Consider the following 13,571-nt stretch of genomic DNA (forward strand, 5'->3'; position numbering starts at 1 on the left):
ATAGAAAACTATTATAAGAAAAGGTTTATAGCACTGAGACTGCACTTGTGAAGGTGGTAAATGACCTTTTAATGGCGTCAGACCGAGGCTCTGCATCTGTCCTCGTGCTACTAGACCTTAGTGCTGCCTTTGACACCATCGATCACCACATTCTTTTGGAGAGACTGGAAACCCAAATTGGTCTACACGGACAAGTTCTGGCCTGGTTTAGATCCTACCTGTCGGAAAGATATCAGTTTGTCTCTGTGAATGGTCTGTCCTCCGACAAATCAACTGTACATTTCGGTGTTCCTCAAGGTTCCGTTTTAGGACCACTATTGTTTTCACTATATATTTTACCTCTTGGGGATGTTATTCGAAAACATAATGTTAACTTTCACTGCTATGCGGATGACACACAGCTGTACATTTCAATGAAGCATGGTGAAGCCCCAAAATTGCCCTCGCTAGAAGCCTGTGTTTCAGACATAAGGAAGTGGATGGCTGAAAACTTTTTACTTTTAAACTCGGACAAAACAGAGATGCTTGTTCTAGGTCCCAAGAAACAAAGAGATCTTCTGTTAAATCTGACAATTCATCTTGATGGTTGTAAAGTCGTCTCAAATAAAACTGTGAAGGACCTAGGCGTTACTCTTGACCCTGATCTCTCTTTTGACGAACATATCAAGACTGTTTCAAGGACAGCTTTTTTCCATCTACGTAACATTGCAAAAATCAGAAATTTTCTGTCCAAAAATGATGCAGAAAAATTAATCCATGCATTTGTTACTTCTAGATTAGACTACTGCAATGCTCTATTTTCCGGCTACCCGGATAAAGCACTAAATAAACTTCAGTTAGTGCTAAATACGGCTGCTAGAATCCTGACTAGAACCAAGAAATTTGATCATATTACTCCAGTGCTAGCTTCCCTACACTGGCTTCCTGTTAAGGCAAGGGCTGATTTCAAGGTTTTACTGTTAACCTATAAAGCGTTACATGGGCTTGCTCCTACCTATCTTTCCGAGTTGGTCCTGCCGTACATACCAATACGTACGCTACGGTCACAAGACGCAGGCCTCCTAATTGTCCCTAGAATTTCTAAGCAAACAGCGGGAGGCAGGGCTTTCTCCTATAGATCTCCATTTCTATGGAACAGTCTGCCTACCCATGTGAGAGACGCAGACTCGGTCTCAACCTTTAAGTCTTTACTGAAGACTTATCTCTTCAGTAGGTCATATGATTGAGTGTAGTCTGGCCCAGGAGTGTGAAGGTGAACGGAAAGGCTGGAGCAACGAACAGCCCTTGCTGTCTCTGCCGGGCCGGTTCCCCTCTCCACTGGGGTTCTCTGCCTCTAACCCTGTTGCAGGGGCTGAGTCACTGGCCTGCTGGTGCTCTTTCATGCCGTCCCTGGGAGGGGTGCGTCACTTGAGTGGGTTGAGTTACTGACGTGATCTTCCTGTCTGGGTTGGCGCCCCCCCCCCCTTGGTTTGTGCTGTGGTGGAGACCTCTGTGGGCTATACTCGGCCTTGTCTCAGGATTGTAAGTTGGTGGTTGGGGATATCCCTCTAGTGGTGCGGGGGCTGTGCTTTGGCGGAGTGGGTGGGGTTATATCCTTCCTGTTTGGCCCTGTCCGGGGGTTTCTTCGGATGGGGCCACAGTGTCTCCGGACCGCTCCTGTCTCAGCCTCCAGTATTTATGCTGCAGTAGTTTATGTGTCGGGGGGCTGGGGTTAGTTGGTTATACCTGGAGTACTTCTCCTGTCTTATCCAGTGTCCTGTGTGAATTTAAGTATGCTCTCTCTAATTCTCTCGTTCTCTCTTTCTCTCTGAGAACCTGAGCCCTAGGACCATACGTCAGGACTACCGGGCATGATGACACCCTGCTGCCCCCAGTCCGCCTGGCCTTGCTGCTATTCCAGTTTCAACTGTTCTGCCTGCGGCTACGAAACCCCTACCTGTCCCAGACCTGCTGTTTTCAACTCTAAATGATCGGCTATGAAAAGCCAACTGAGAGACCTGAGCCCTAGGACCATACGTCGGGACTACCGGCCGTGGTGACTCCTTGCTATCCCCAGTCCGCCTGGCCTTGCTGCTATTCCAGTTTAAACTGTTCTGCCTGCGGTTATGGAACCCCTACCTGTCCCAGACCTGCTGTTTTAAACTCTAATGATCGGCTATGAAAAGCCAACTGAGATTTATTCCTGATTATTATTTGACCATGCTTGTCACTTATGAACATTTTTGAACATCTTGGCATGGTTCTGTTATAATCTCCACCCGGCACAGCCAGAAGAGGACTGGCCACCCCTCATAGCCTGGTTCCTCTCTAGGTTTCTTCCTAGGTTTTGCCTTTCTAGGGAGTTTTTCCTAGCCACCGTGCTTCTACACCTGCATTACTAGCTGTTTGGGGTTTTAGGCTGGGTTTCTGTACAGCACTTCGAGATATTAGCTGATGTAAGAAGGGCTATATAAAATAAAATTGATTGATTGATTGATTGATTGGTTTAACGTGTCTTAATATACTGAGACAGTAATATTAAAAGACCAAACTATAAATATCATATTAATAAAGTATACTAAATGTACAAAACATCAGATGAGGCCAGAATATGAACGCAAACACGTTTAACAACACGTTAAGTGTTTTCCTCCCATAGAAAACCATTATAAGAAAAGGCTTAACATGTCTTATGTAGGCTACTATGTATTCTGGGCTCATCTGATGTTTTGTACATAGTATGCTTTATTAATATGATATTTGCAGAGTTTGGTCTTATAATATTACTGTCTTAGTATATTAAGCATTAAGCAACGTTAAGCGTTTTTCACGTTAAGCGTTTTAGAATTCAGTTTCAGAGTTGCTGGTGTGCTGCCTCATTGAGGTCGTTTATGTAATTTTGGTTAATCACAACTAAGCTGAACTGTCGCTGAAGACAAAATATCACAATTAAACAATGAATGCACCCCCTTTCACAACTCGGATGTAGTTGGTGCATCCCTAAACCCATCCAAGTACAACAGGAAACATAGTAAGACGTATACATTGTAAAGAGGAAAATGATAACACAGTCACAGTAGATCCACCATTAGCCTTCCCTTTTCATATCATGCCCAAACAGCAGACAGCGCATGGACAGAGTGCTACCGTAGTCTACAGTAGGTCTGTGAGGCAGCGCACCACTGGGATATATACAGTATATAATAAAATAATAACGATTATAGTAGTAATGTTCAGAGATGCAATAGATTATTATAGTGCAGTTCTTAACTAATGGGAATATTGTTTAGCTTATTTTTGGTTTAATTTGGTTTACTTTAGTTATTTAATTTATTCAATTATTTTGTTTTTCTATACTTTTCATGCCAACTTGCCATGGCCCCCCTAGAACCCCCTCGCGGCACCCAAGGGTCCCCGTCCCCACTTTGAAAACCACTGCTATAAAGCATATTACTTCAGTTTCTTGAGGGAAAGGGCTTTCTTATGAATTTTGAAGCAGTGAAAATATTCTTAATATTGCATACACTGACACTGAAATGTATTATCGTAAACCGTAGTGTACAATAGGCAATGAATATTAACACAACAACATTGATATGAGTAAAGAGTAGTTTCAAATACAACATGTGTGGCTGTAAAGGATTTTCTGACATCTGTTTCATATTCTTCTCTGTTACAGGTATGAAGAATACCAGATGAACAAAATCATCGTAGATGAACCACAACAGCCTTCAATCTCACAATTCCTTGACACTCGTGTAGGGCGTTACAGCCTGACCCACCCACAGCAGAAGGCCATCTCCAATGCGATACTGTCTGACTTGATTATTGATTGCAATTTCCCTCTGTCTATTGTGGAAAATAAGAGCTTTCGTCACTTTCTGGCTGTGCTGGACAGCAAGTATACCCCAGTATGTCGCCGAACGCTGACCACAAAAACAGAGAGCCTTGCTGAGGAGAGACGGTCAAAGTTAAAAACTCAATTGAGCAACACTGACCATGTTTCAGTCACTGTGGACATATTTTTTTACATTTACATTTTAGTCATTTAGCAGACGCTCTTAACCAGAGCGACTTACAGGAGCAATTAGGGTTAAGTGCCTTGCTCAAGGGCACATTAACGTCATTTAGCAGACGCTCTTAGCCAGAGCGACTCACAAATTGGTGCGTTCACCCTATAGCCAGTGGGATAACCACTTTACAATTTGGGGGGGGGGGGGGGGGGGTTAGAAGGAATACTTTAGCCTATCCCAGGTATTCCTTAAAGAGGTGGGGTTTCAAATGTCTCCGGAAGGTGGTGAGTGACTCCGCTGTCCTGGCGTTGTGAGGGAGCTTGTTCCACCATTGGGGTGCCAGAGCAGCGAACAGTTTTGACTGGGCTGAGGGGGAGCTGTGCTTCCGCAGAGGAAGGGGAGCCAGCAGGCCAGAGGTGGATGAACGCAATGTCCTCGTTTGGGTGTAGGGACTGATCAGAGCCTGAAGGTACAGGGGTGCCGTTCCCCTCACTGCTCCAAAGGCAAGCACCATGGTCTTGTAGCGGATGCGAGCTTCAATTGGAAGCCAGTGGAGTGTGCGGAGGAGGGGGGTGACGTGAGAGAACTTGGGAAGGTTGAACACCAGACGGGCTGCGGCATTCTGGATGAGTTGTAGGGGTTTAATGGCACAGGCAGGGAGCCCAGCCAACAGCGAGTTGCAGTAGTCCAGACGGGAGATGACAAGTGCCTGGACCAGGACCTGCGCCGCTTCCTGTGTAAGGCAGGGTCGCACTCTCCGAATGTTGTAGAGCATGAACCTGCAGGAGCGGGTCACCGCCTTGATGTTGGCGGAGAACGACAGGGTGTTGTCCAGGGTCACGCCTAGGCTCTTCGCACTCTGGGAGGAGGACACAGCGGAGTTGTCTACCGTGATGGCGAGATCATGGAACGGGCAGTCCTTCCCGGGGAGGAAGAGCAGCTCCGTCTTGCCAGGGTTCAGCTTGAGGTGGTGATCCGTCATCCATACTGATATGTCTGCCAGACATGCAGAGATGCGATTCGCCACCTGGTGATCAGAAGGGGGAAAGGAGAAGATTAGTTGTGTATCGTCAGCGTAGCAATGATAGGAAAGGCCATGTGAGGATATGACAGAGCCAAGTGACTTGGTGTATAGGGAGAAAAGGAGAGGGCCCAAAACCGATCCCTGGGGGACACCAGTGGTGAGAGCACGTGGTGCGGAGACAGCTTCCCGCCACGCCACTTGGTAGGAGCGACCGGTCAGGTAGGACGCAATCCAGGAGTGAGCCGCGCCGGAGATGCCCATTTCGGAGAGGGTGGAGAGGAGGATCTGATGGTTCACAGTATCAAAGGCAGCAGACAGATCTAGAAGGACAAGAGCAGAGGAGAGAGAGTTAGCTTTAGCAGTGCGGAGAGTCTCTGTGACACAGAGAAGAGCAGTCTCAGTTGAATGACCAGTCCTGAAACCTGATTGGTTTGGATCAAGAAGGTCATTCTGAAAGAGATAGCAAGAGAGTTGGCTAAAGACGGCACGCTCAATAGTTTTGGAAAGAAAAGAAAGAAGGGATACTGGTCTGTAGTTGTTGACATCAGTGGGGTCGAGTGTTGGTTTTTTGAGAAGGGGAGTAACTCTCGCTCTCTTGAAGACGGAAGGGACATGGCCAGCGGTCAAGGATGAGTTGATCAGCGAGGTGAGGTAGGGGAGAAGGTCACCGGAGATGGTCTGGAGAAGGGAGGAGGGGATGGGGTCAAGCGGGCAGGTTGTTGGGCGGCCTGCAGTCACAAGTCGCAGGATCTTATCTGGAGAGAGAGGGGAGAAAGAAGTCAAAGCATAGGGTAGGGCAGTGTGAGCAGGACCAGCAGTGTCATTAGGCTTAACAAACAAGGATCGGATGTCGTCAACCTTCTTTTCAAAGTGGTTGACGAAGTCATCCACAGAGAGAGAGGAGGGGGGGAGGGGGGGGGGAGGATTCAGGAGGGAGGAAAATGTGGCAAAGAGCTTCCTAGGGTTAGAGGCAGATGCTTGGAATTTAGAGTGGTAGAAGGTGGCCTTAGCAGCAGAAACAGATGAAGAAAATGTAGAGAGGAGGGAGTGAAAAGATGCCAGGTCGGCAGGGAATTTAGTTTTCTTCCATTTCCGCTCCGCTGCCCGGAGCTCTGTTCTGTGAGCTCGCAATGAGTCATCAAGCCACGGAGCTGGAGGGGAGGACCGAGCCGGCCGTGAGGATAGGGGACACAGAGAGTCAAAGGATGCAGAAAGGGAGGAGAGGAGGGTTGAGGAGGCAGAATCAGGAGATTGGAGGGAGAAGGATTGAGCAGAGGGAAGAGATGATAGGATGGAAGAGGAGAGAGTAGTGGGAGAGAGAGAGCGAAGGTTGCGGCGGCGCATTACCATCTGTGTAGGGGCAGAGTGAGTAGTGTGGGAGGAGAGTGAGAGAGAAAAGGAAACAAAGTAGTGGTCGGAGACTTGGAGGGGAGTTGCAGTGAGATTAGTAGAGGAGCAGCATCTAGTGAAGATGAGGTCAAGCGTATTGCCTGCCTTGTGAGTAGGGGGGGACGGTGAGAGGGTGAGGTCAAAAGAGGAGAGGAGTGGAAAGAAGGAGGCAGAGAGAAATGAGTCAAATGTGGACATAGGGAGGTTGAAATCCCCCAAAACTGTGAGGGGTGAGCCATCCTCAGGGAAGGAACTTATCAAGGCGTCAAGCTCATTGATGAACTCTCCAAGGGAACCTGGAGGGCGATAGATGACAAGGATATTAAGCTTAAATGGGCTAGTGACTGTGACAGCATGGAATTCAAATGAGGAGATAGACAGATGGGTTAGGGGAAAAATTGAGAATGTCCACTTGGGAGAGATGAGGATTCCTGTACCACCACCCCTCTGACCAGATGCTCTCGGGGTATGCGAGAACACATGGTCAGACGAGGAGAGAGCAGTAGGAGTAGCGGTGTTTTCAGTGGTGATCCATGTTTCCGTCAGCGCCAGGAAGTCGAGGGACTGGAGGTTGGCATAGGCTGGGATGAAGTCAGCTTTGTTGGCAGCAGAACGGCAGTTCCAGAGGCTGCCTGCGACCTGGAACTCCACGTGGGTGGTGCGTGCAGGGACCACCAAATTGGAGAGGCAGCAGCCACGCGGTGTGGTGCGTTTGTGTAGCCTGTGCAGAGAGGAGAGAACAGGGATAGGCAGAGGCATAGTTGACAGGCTGTAGCAAATGGCTACAAAAATGCAGAGGAGATCGGAATGAAATGGGCTAAGCATCTGGGAGTGGAGAGAGCAGGGCCTCCCTCACCAAATCTTCTAGCTCGGAAACTAAAATTGTTTCACTGAACCACCCGAACAAAAACTCTCCCAACTTCCGCCTTTGGAAATCAGAATTGTTGTGAACCACAGCGGTTCAATGTTTAAAGGAGTAGACTCAACCCACTTTGTTCAGCTAGCCAACTATGACTCCATAGCCAACTAGCAGACTAGCATCCAATAACAATAACACACCGTTTAGCGCCAACACTTGGTCACAACAAACCACCAATATTGTGATATCACACTAAACAGATCATTCGTGTCTGTGTCAAGTTCCTTATATGACGCAGCAATGATTAGACGTTGGCTAGCTAGGACAAGTAAATTGTGGTTAGCTACTACAGTACAGCCAAATGGTCATGTTGGGTAGCTAGCAATGGCCACTGTGTCGACTCTGTTTGAAGAACGGCTAGCTAGCTAGCTTCGTGCTACAGCTGGCACGGCCGAGGACACTGCCAAGACACAGTAACTACCCACAACAACCCACGAAGCCTAGCTATGACGCCGTAGCCAACCTGCAAGCTAGCATCCATTAACACACAACTTAGCATCAACACCTGGCCACAACAAACTGCCAAGAGTGTGTCAGCACACCAAACAGACAATTCAAGTCCGTGTCGAGTTCCCTTCACAACGCAGCAAAAAAAAATAATAATAATAATAATAATAATAATAATTAAACGTTGGAACCAGCTCTCCAGCGTTGCTAATCGTTACCAATAGCTACCCGCTAGCTAGCTAGCCTCGTGCCTCGATACTAGTCCACAATTACCTATGGAAAGCTACTACAACCACAATACTAACCTACAATAAATTCAATACCTAACTACAGCTAGCTACCTACCTACGATCTAATACATGGTTAAGCAAAAGTTAAACGTTGGGTAGGAGTACATTACCGTTGGAACCAGCTCTCCAGCGTTGCTAATCGTTACCAATAGCTACCCGCTAGCTAGCTAGCCTCATGCCTCGAAACTAACCCACAAATTACCCACGGAAAGCTACAATAACAACAATACTAACCTACAATAAATACAATACCTAACTACAGCTAACTACCTACCTACGATCTAATACATGGTTAAGCTTTACTCAACACTACATGTAGCTTACCCCTACTTACCTACTTACCTACTTACCTCCAGCCAGAGAAAAACACGTCCTCTCCCGTCAGCCTTACTAGATGGAAGCCTTACCTGCCATTTCCACCCGGCCCTAACATTGCCACGTTGGTTTTAATTGGTCTTCCAGGAGAGATAGAGATATGTTGGCCTAGTGTCAGGAATGCTTTTGGGGGCTAACTAGTTATCTACTTACAACAGACAGCTAGTGACATCAGCCCATGGAGCTGTCTCGAGGGACATTTGGTCTGATCGAAAGATGAGGGGATTCCTTGGTGTCACTGTGCACTGGATGGAGCGAGATGCAGAGAGGGTACAGCTAAAGACTAATCTCTTGGCCTGCAACCGCTTCAAAGGCTCTCACACAGCAGAGCGAATCTGTGACCAATTTGAGGCAATATGTGATGAATACAACATCAAAGCTAAATTGGACTATATAATTAGTGACAATGCTGCTAACATGCGCAAGGCATTTACAGTCTGCTTCCCCAGCGAACAGGAGGAAGATGAAGATGCTGGAGATAATCTTGATGATCCTGAGCTATGGCATGACTTAACCCAAGAAGACCAGCAAACCGTCGATGCTGCTATGGCAAAGAAACAGCGCCTGCAGTGTTTTGCACACACATTGCAGCTGGTTGTGGGAGACGGTTTGAAAGAAACAAAAGCGGCATGTCCTTCTCTCTCCAAGTTATCAAAACTTAGCTCCCTGCTCCACACAAGCACAACGTTTAAAGACATCTTCGATGGTGAATTTGGGGAGCACAGAGGCATCCCTGCTGCAGTGAGCACGAGGTGGAATTCCACACTGCGGCAGGTAAAAGCAGTCCTTCATTGTGATCAGCAAAAGCTCTGCGCAGTTCTTGAGAAGGCCGGGCATAAAGAACTGTCATTCACACCACGAGAGTGGAATCTGCTGAAGGAGTTGGTGGACATCTTAAAACCGTTCGGAGAAGCAACTGATTTGACACAGGGGGAGAAAGTCATTACAATCAGTGCAGTTGTTCCATCCATCTTGTCCCTCAATCACCATCTTGAGAAGCTGAAGCCTCAAGTTCGTTTCCTGAGTGGCCTGGTCAGAGGTCTGCAGGCATCCCTGAAAAAAAGATTTCTTGGGATCTTCATTAATGTAAAAATGGCCCAGTCTCAAGAAGGGATCACTGCCCCCTTTTCAGACACAGTCTACCTGAAAACAGCTGCCTTGGATCCAGCCTTTTGTCTGCTGTGGATTGAGCCCCATGTGCTGGTCAACCGTGACATCAAGGCAGAGGTGGCACAACGAGTTAAAGGTAAATATTATTGACTTGCAATGCAACTTAAATGCAACGTACAATAATTTGATCTTAATCTGATATAGGATCTAATGTGATATTAATCTGACTTTAACAATAATAAAAAATTTCAGTCTTGAACAGTATCATCAACATCAGAAATAAGGGCTCTTTTGTTTCTGCTGTTGTGACACGTTTTTATTTTTATTTTTAGAATTGATCCTGCAAGATGCTGCAGAGACAGAGCAGCCTGTGCCGGTGCCTGCTGAAGAAGAACTAGAGGACATGGAAGGAGAAGGGCTGTTTGCTGCATACCATAAGAGGCAGAAAAGGGATGTTGGGACCCCACCAGCAGTACAGCTAAGTCACTACATTGACATGGCAGAAGGACAGAATGCCCTTTTGTTCTGGGCACTGAACAGTAAGACTCTTCCTTCACTCTTTCAAGTAGCCATCCGAGTCTTGGCAGTGCCTGCTTCTAGTGCTCCAGTGGAGCGAGTTTTCAGCCATGGTGGCATCATTCTGCGTCCCCATCGTGCACAAATGACTGACAGACTTTTGGCCAATTTGATCTTTTGCAAATGCAATGCAGTATAGGGGCCTCCCTCCACCTGTCCACAGCACGCATGCGCGCACACACACTCACTCTCTGCTCATCACCTGTCCACACAGCTCTCTCTCTCCTGTGGTAGGAGTTTCACATGGAGTAAGATCTGTTCATTTGCAGTGCAGGTTCCCACACTGTTTTTACTTCCAGAGCTTTGGTGTTTGTCCTTCCCCGTAAACCATTTTCTCTCTCTCTCTCTCTCTCTCTCTCTCTCTCTCTCTCTCTCTCTCTCTCTCTCTCTCTCTCTCTCTCTCTCTCTCTCTCTCTCTCTCTCTCTCTCTCTCTCTCTCTCTCTCTCTCTCTCTCTCTCTCTCTCTCTCTCTCTCTCTCTCTCTCTCTCTCTGCATTGTTCTAGTGCAATATGCTGTTCAAATACAAGCATTTTTTTTGTGAAAATTAAATGTTATGTTTTTTGCTGTATTTGATTAATGTTATTGTATAAAAAGGTTTAAATAAATACAAATCTTACAGACATACATGATTTGTATACATTTTATTTCTGTGGTAAGAGGACTTGAAATGACTCGAAACTAAAATGGTAGGACTTTGGACTCGACTTGAGACTTGATGGCTTTGACTTTTGACTCGACTTGGGACTTGCCTCATCTTTGACTCGACTTGACTCGGGACTCGAGGGCAAAGACTTGAGACTTACTTGTGACTTGCATAACAATGACTTTGTCCCACCTCTGCTAACTGGTAAGTTGCTGTACATAGTGTGCACCTGCATGTCCATGCCTTCACTGAGGCTGCTGTGTCTTGTAGGTAAGAAACTTCCTGGAGAGTGTGTCTGCGACAGGGATGTCTTTGGCTGGACGGTGAGTGAATGTGAAGTCGTATTTTTGTAGTTGAAGGATCATTCTCTGTAGCCTTGGCGGGGCAGCGGCAAGCGGTTTCCTCATGATTGACTCGAGGGGCTTGTGGTCGGACTCCACAATGACTTGTCGTCCATAGACACACTGATGGAAACGCTTACATCCGAACAGAATGGCGTACAGCTCCTTTTTGATTTGAGCGTAGTTGGTTTCACAATCTGTGAGAAATTTGGAAATGTAGCCGATGGGCTTTCCTTCTCGCAGTAGCACTGCACCTAGTCCATACTTGGACGCGACCACTTGGAGTCTGAGCTCTTTGTTGGGGTCGTAGATTGGTACTGATTCTCTCGTGATCAAGTCTTTCACTTTCTGGAAAGCAATGTCATGTTGCTTGTCCCATAGGAACTCACTGGACTGCTTTATTTAGCAGCTGACGCAGGGGTGCGTTGGCGTTTGAGAGGCTGGGGGCGAACTTGGCTAAGTAGTTGACCATGCCAAGCACTGTTTCCAGCTCTGCACGGTTCTTTGGTCGTTCCATCTCCTTTATGGCTGAGATCTTCTGTGGATCTGGCTTGATTCCATTCACAGTTGACGATTTCCGAAGTAGCTGACCTCTGTAGCGCCGACTGTGCTCTTCTCGGGGTTGAGCCGGACTCCTCTCTCGCGGGACCTTTGCAGCATCGCGTTGAGGTTTTCTGTCGTGTTCCTCTTTGGTTCGACCATTGACAAGGATGTCGTCCACAATTGCCAGGACTCCGTCGAGGCCTTCGTACACCTCGTCGATCTTTCGCTGAAACTCGTCTTGGGTTGAGATAATCCCAAAAGCAGGCAACGATCTGGCGTCCATGACGCTGAAGTAGCGTGCGCCCCGCTAGCTTGTGTGTGATGTCATCTAGCGTCAGTAAGGGGTAATGGGGGCGTTTTTATAGCCTTGTTCAAGTCCCCTTGGGTCGAGACATACTCTGAGCTTTCCTCTGCGTGGTTTCTCCACCACCACTAACGCGTTGACCCAATCCGTCGGTTCTGTAACCTTGGTGACGATGTCGGATTGCTACATGCTCTCCAACTCTTTTCCTCAGACGGGCGCGGAGAGCAAGGGGGAATTTTTCTCGGTGGGTAGACCACAGGGGTTGCGTCTGGGTCAAGGTGAATGGTACATTCTCCTGGGAATGGTCCTATTCCTGTAAAAACATCAGAAAACTCCTCCATGACATTCTCTGTGTCCACTGGTGCTGTCACTAATAAAACTAGCTTGATGAGGTCCATGTCTAAACATGCTTTAAGACCCAGCGCTGCAGGTGACACAGTGTCAACAATGTAAAAGTCCAACATCATGTCACTTTCCTTGTATTTGCATTTGAAAGTACATGTATGTGCCTTTTACTGTGAGCTATTTGTCACATACACGTGTTTAGCAGATGTCATTATTAAAGTGACTAGTGTTCCATTTCTTAAAGTGGCCAGTGATTTCAATAGGCAGCAGCAGCCTCTAATGGGCCAGTGATGGATATTTAACAGTCTGATGGCCTTGAGATAGAAGCTGTTTTTCATTCTCTCGGTCCCAGCTTTGATGCACCTGTACTGACCTCGCCTTCTGGATGATAGCAGGGTGAACAGGCAGTGGCTCGGGTGGTGTGGTGATGTCATTGATGATCTTTTTGGCCTTCCTGTGACATCGGGTGCTGTATGTGTCTTGGAGGGCGGGTAGTTTTCCCCCGGTAATGCTTTCGGCAGACCGCACCACCCTCTGGAGAGCCCTGTGGTTGTGGGCGGTGCAGTTGCCGTACCAGGCGGTGATACAGCCCGACAGGATGCTCTCAATTGTGCATCTGTAAAAGTTTGTGAGGGTTTTAGGTGCTAAGCTGAATTTCTTCAGCCTCCTGAGGTTGAAGAGGCTCTGTTGCGCCTTCTTCACCACACTGTCTGCGTGGGTGGACCATTTCAGTTTGTCGGTGATGTGTACGCCAAGGAACTTGAAGCTTTCCACCTTCTCCACTGTGGTCCTGTCGATGTGGATAGGGGGCTGCACCCTCTGCTGTTTCCTGAAGTCCACGATCATCTCCTTTGTTTTTTTGATGTTGAGTGAGAGGTTATTTTCCTGGCACCACACTCCCAGAGCCCTCACCTCCTCCCTGTAGGCGATCTCGTCATTGTTGGTAATCAAGTCTACTACTGTTGTGTCGTCTGCAAACTTGATGATTGAGTTGGAGGCGTGCTTGGCCACGCAGTCATGGGTGAACAGGGAGTACAGGAGGGGGTTGAGCACGCACCCTTGTGGGGCCCCAGTGTTTAGGATCAGCATAGTGGAGATGTTGTTTCCTACCTTCACCACCTGGGGGCGGCCCGTCAGCAAAAGGTACGATCTTTGTCTCCATGTGCAGTTGCAAACCGTAGTCTGGCTTTCTTATGGCGGTTTTGGAGCAGTGGCTTCTTCCTTGCTGAGCGGCCTTTCAGGTTATGTCGATATAGGACTCGGTTTACTGTG

Source organism: Coregonus lavaretus (assembly GCF_964263955.1).
Source record: "Coregonus lavaretus genome assembly, chromosome: 27".
NCBI classification, from domain to species: domain Eukaryota; kingdom Metazoa; phylum Chordata; class Actinopteri; order Salmoniformes; family Salmonidae; genus Coregonus; species Coregonus lavaretus.